Genomic DNA, 4927 nt, shown 5'->3' with positions numbered 1-4927 from the left:
TCTTTGTTTTGTACATTTAGTGTTTTTACTATGATGTGCCATAGAGAGTTTATTTTCTGGTCCTGTCTGTTTGGTGTTCTATAAGCCTCTTGTATTTGAATGGGCATGTCTTCTTTATTTTTGGGAAATTTTCTTCTATGGTTCTGTTGAGGATCTTGTCCATGCCATTATTTTGGGATTCTTCTCCTTCCTGTATGCCTATGATTTGTAAGTTTGGTCTTTTTATGGTGTCACACAGTTCCTGCATACTCCATTCTTGTGCTTTCTTAAATTTTTCATAATCTTTTCTTGAGTGGTCTAGTTTGTCCACTTTACCTTCCAGTCCTGATATTCTGTTTTCCATTTCATTCATCCTTTGGGTGAGGCTTTCTCCTGTCATTTCTAATTGGCTTACTGAGTGTTTCACTTCCTTTTTCATTTCAGCCTGAGTGGTTTTCAGTATTTCTAACTCTTTTCTGTATTCGTTCAGTTTATCCCTATTTTCCTTCAGTTCTTTGATTTCTTTGTTTGTGTGTTCTTTAAATTCACTGAATTCTTTTATCATGTTTATAATTGTTCTTTTGAGTTCCATGTCCTGCATTATCTTTAGGGGGTTCTCATTGTACTCCTCTAGAAGACTATTGATATTTGGTGGGGATATGCTATTTTGGTTTTTCACGTTATTATTTTTTTCCTCTGTGATTTTGACATGTGAATTTCTCTTGTAGTTTCTGATTCTTGTGTGAGACTCAAGCCTTCAAGTTTAGGTCTGTTTCTTTTTGTAAACTTTTGTGTCTTTGTGGTTTACTTTTTGGGCATGAAAAGATGGTTCCTCTAAGCTTCCTGTTCTCTCTTTTGATTTTATATTGGAGTGGCAAGACTGCTTTTGTCTTCAGGAGTTCCCACAGAGGCCCAAGTCAGATGAGGATCAGATAGATGCTCTCAGGCTTTCTCCTATGGTCTGGATCCCTCCATGAAAGATGTTGTCCTCAGGAATTTCCAGGTTGGACTGGCCTGGGAGCAGGGCCCAGGAAAGATGCTGGTTTCAGGCAGGCAGTGGCTATGCCACCCAGAGATGCAAAGGGAGATGGGGACAGGAAGAGGCCCCAAGGGCTCCTGGAGATAGCAGGGAGGAACTGGGTTGGTCTGGATGCAAAGGATCAGGAAGCAGTGGTGATTCCCCCAGTGTCTGGGGTGCAAAAACAAGGAATGGTACAGGTCCCAGGCTAGGAGGAGAGACAGGCAGGGGAAATGGGAGGGCAAATGAGGCTGGGGGAGTCAAGGTGTGGAGGGCATGATGGACTTACCCAGGAGAGCGGCTGGTGGGTTGTGCAGGCCCAGGGAAGCAGAGGGAGGTGAGGGTGGAACCAGGCCTACAGGGCTCCTGGGGACCATGAGAAGGAACTGGGTTCATCTGGATGCAAGCAGTGGTGGTTCTGGGCCGAGGGGTCAGCCCTGGTGTCCTGGAAAGAGGCTGGTGTATTGTGCAGCTCAGGAAAGCGGAGGGAGTTGAGCAATTAACTTTTTTATTAAGTTAAAAAAAAAGATACACTAAAATCTTAAATAAGAAGTAAAAAGTCAACATAACTTAAAAGGTGTGTATATAGAAGAATAATTATGGGCTAGATACAATGCTATATGTTATTTGGATCCAGAATAAAGCATTCTTATCCAAAAAAAAAGAATATATTTGTAATGTCTTTACCACAAAAAGTATGTGAGGAGATGTATATGTTAACTTGGTTTAATCTTTTTAAATATAAACATAATTCATTTTTATTTCATGTATATGAGAATTTTGCCTGCATGTATGTAAGTGCACCATGTGCATGTGCCCCACAGAGGCCAGAACAGGGCATCAGATCCCCTGGAACTGGCGTTATGGACAGTTGTTAGCCACCGTGTGGGTGTTAGGAACCAAACCCAGATCCTCAAAAGAGCAGTCTGTGCTCTTAACTGCTGAGCCATGTCTCCACTCCCAGTTTAAACATATTTAAAAAGAAATGCTTATAGTTACTTCTTGATTAAAAACTTATGATTCTCAAAATAGCCAAACATTGCTTCACATAAAGTTTTCTTCAAAACGCTTCATTTCTCATTTTAAAGGCTCTTTTTTAAAAGTTCTTTTTGTATTTTGTTTTGTTTGAGATGGTGCTCCTATGATATCTAGGCTAACCTTGAATTCCTGAGCTCAAGCAATCCTCCTGCCTCAGCATCAATAGTGCTGAGACTCTCCGTGAGTCTATGTGGTGAAATTAAACATCCATCTGGAAGTGGGAGGCCAGGCTGACCCAAGAGTTTGCTTAAGCACCTCATGCTCCAGACTATGAACACCAAGAAGTGAGGAATGCCTAACCTGCCCTGAGCTGCCAACTTAATTTTTTGAGCAGACAACCAACTGCTATAGTTCAAAGTTCAGGAAGTAGAAATGTGTGGATAAAAACACGTGGGTGGTATTTCTTTCCTTTTCCTTGAATTGAAATGATCATCAATTCCTGCTGCTTCAGGGTCTGAGTGTTCATGTGGGCATGCATACACAGCTTGCCATGGACAAGTGCATGCTGGGCATGATGGTACGCACACCCCTGTAATCCCAGTGCTCCCCATACTTGAAGGCAGAAGCAGAAGGATGCAGGTTTGAGGCAAGCCCAGGCTGCATGTTGAGATGTCAATAAATAAATTTTGAAAGTGAAGTAAAATCTCTTGCTGCTAATATAAAAAATTATATTTATGAAAATTCTCCCTCCCTCTTCTGACTCCAAGGCACCTACTTTTTCCTCCTCAGTGGCAAACAATGCCATTAGTTCTTCATGCGTGTCCTTCCAGAGATATTTTACAGATGTAAAAGCAGTTTGGGTTTGGGAGGGGAAAAATGCATACATTATTTTCATCCATTTTTTTCGATGAATTTTCATCCATTTTTTAGGAAATACAAGAAGCATCACGATGTTGCATGTCGTCCTTTCACTAGAGCCACACTAATTTTCTCTATGTTTTTCCAGTTTTAACATATGTGTTACTATAGCCAGCACTTTCCCCCCATTTTTGTACAACAGATGGCGTATGTGAAAGACGCTGTCTCTGCAGGATGATTTTCACCTTTTAAAAATGTTTCGTTCACGGGTTGGTAACACTCGTTCATGAGAACCAGAAGAACCTATTTAGAGGAGCTTGTCAGCACTACAGATCCCATTTAGAGTCAGAGACAGCCTTTTTAGTATCTTATCAAAATTATAGACACTCTCCATAGAAAAGGGGCATGCATGTAGTTACATACAAAAAATTGCACATATTATAAACAATTATTATTATAAGACATCCACGAACCTGAGATTCAAAGAAGCTAGTTTGCTGAAATTCATATAGTTATTAAATGTAGGGCTATGATTCTGATTCCAAAGTTCATGTTCTACTCTGACGGTCCCTTTCCCTCATTCTGAATTATTGCTGCTAGATCTCCTCGCCTAGGAGGAGGGACCAAAGTGTTGTCAGGTCAGCGGCTCCTAGAGTCCTCCAAGCCCACCTAGCTTAGAAGACAATGGAAAATAAGACAGAATCACCCTTGCTGATATTTTAGTTTCAATTTCCTACATGTAGGAATTAAACATAAAAACTAGTGTAATTCTCCAAGAATCTAAACCTCATTGAAAATCAAGAGGAAAAACCAAAGATAAGACGTATGACTGCACCAGCATGAATGACTTTCTTTTCAAGAAACAAAATGAAGTGGTAAATAGAAAAAAAATCCCACAATTGTAAATTCAAAGTCAAAATGGGGCTGGGGAGATGGCTCAGTGAGTAAAGTTCTTGCTGCGCAAATATGAGGACCTGAGTTCAGATACTTGATGCCTGTGTAGAAAGAAGCTGAGCATGTGCAGCACATATCTGCAACTCCAATGCTACACAGGGTAGCGACACATGGGTCCCAGGGGCTTGCTGGCCAGCCAGTGCAGTCAGAAGTTCCAGGTTCAGTGAGAGACCCTGCCACCAAAAAAGCCAAAGATGGAGAAAAACAACGAAAGACTTCAACCTCTGGACTCCACATGCACAGGCAAGCATATCCACACACACATATATGCACACCACACACAGCACATTATTTAATTCACTAGTAAGTTAAATTAAAAAATCAAACTGCCTCAGTCCTTTCACCAAACTGCCTAATTTAGACCTTTCAGATTTACTTTCCCTATGGAGGAACTCTCTCCCACAGTCCGCAGTGAGCACCCTGGATGTTAACATTTGTTTTTTTCCCCATTGGTTGAATCATGATTCCATTTGTCACCTGGCCAGTCATAACCTGCTGAATCTTGATGGGGGAGGGGGGTACAGAAAGTAAGTCACAGCAAGTGAAGGGTCAACAGGAGACAGTACACATGGAGCATTAGGGTGCTGGGCAGCAGTGGGAGATTTATTGGTGTGGCTGCCTTTCAGAGGCTGGGAAAGAAAGGCAAACTGAAAATGCTGACACCTGAAGACACTGAATGGCAACTGCATTCTTTAAAATCAGGTTCTGAAGTCAGATCTCTTTCAGTCTTGACTGTCAGGTAAGTCGCTTGCCTTCGAGTCTTTACTTCCTCATCTGTAAGATGGGGACGATAAAATATCTCAGTGGGATTCTATGAGAATTAAATGAGATCATAGGTCTGACACAATGTAATTACCCAACAGCAGGCAGTTGTCATGGTGACTGACTTGTAACTGTGGATACTCTTTACCAGTTGTGTCATGATAAACCCAGGCTGAAAGCATTTTTCACTGAAACTCCAAAAGAGAAATATATTCTTTTTTAGTAATTTGTATTATCATGCAAAAAAATGGTTTTATGATTCCATTTTCGTAATATGTTGTTCTACCTTGCTCACGTTTGTTAGAATTTATAGCAAGTCTCCTAATTTACCCACTGTTTTTATCTTCTGTTTTTCTATTGATTTTTTATTTATTATTA

General features: G+C 40.7%; 1 non-coding gene across 1 annotated transcript; it reads right to left on the bottom strand.

Annotated features, from left to right (window-relative positions):
- Window positions 1-2904: 2904 nt before the first annotated feature.
- Window positions 2905-3011, bottom strand: LOC115071927. The gene has a single exon (XR_003850984.1). It is a non-coding gene; the product is annotated as a U6 spliceosomal RNA (small nuclear RNA).
- Window positions 3012-4927: the final 1916 nt, after the last annotated feature.

The sequence above is a fragment of the Nannospalax galili genome, unplaced genomic scaffold (assembly GCF_000622305.1).
Source record: "Nannospalax galili isolate Female #2095 unplaced genomic scaffold, S.galili_v1.0 scaffold341, whole genome shotgun sequence".
Lineage (NCBI taxonomy): Eukaryota > Metazoa > Chordata > Mammalia > Rodentia > Spalacidae > Nannospalax > Nannospalax galili.
This window is presented reverse-complemented; position numbering and strand designations above follow the sequence as displayed.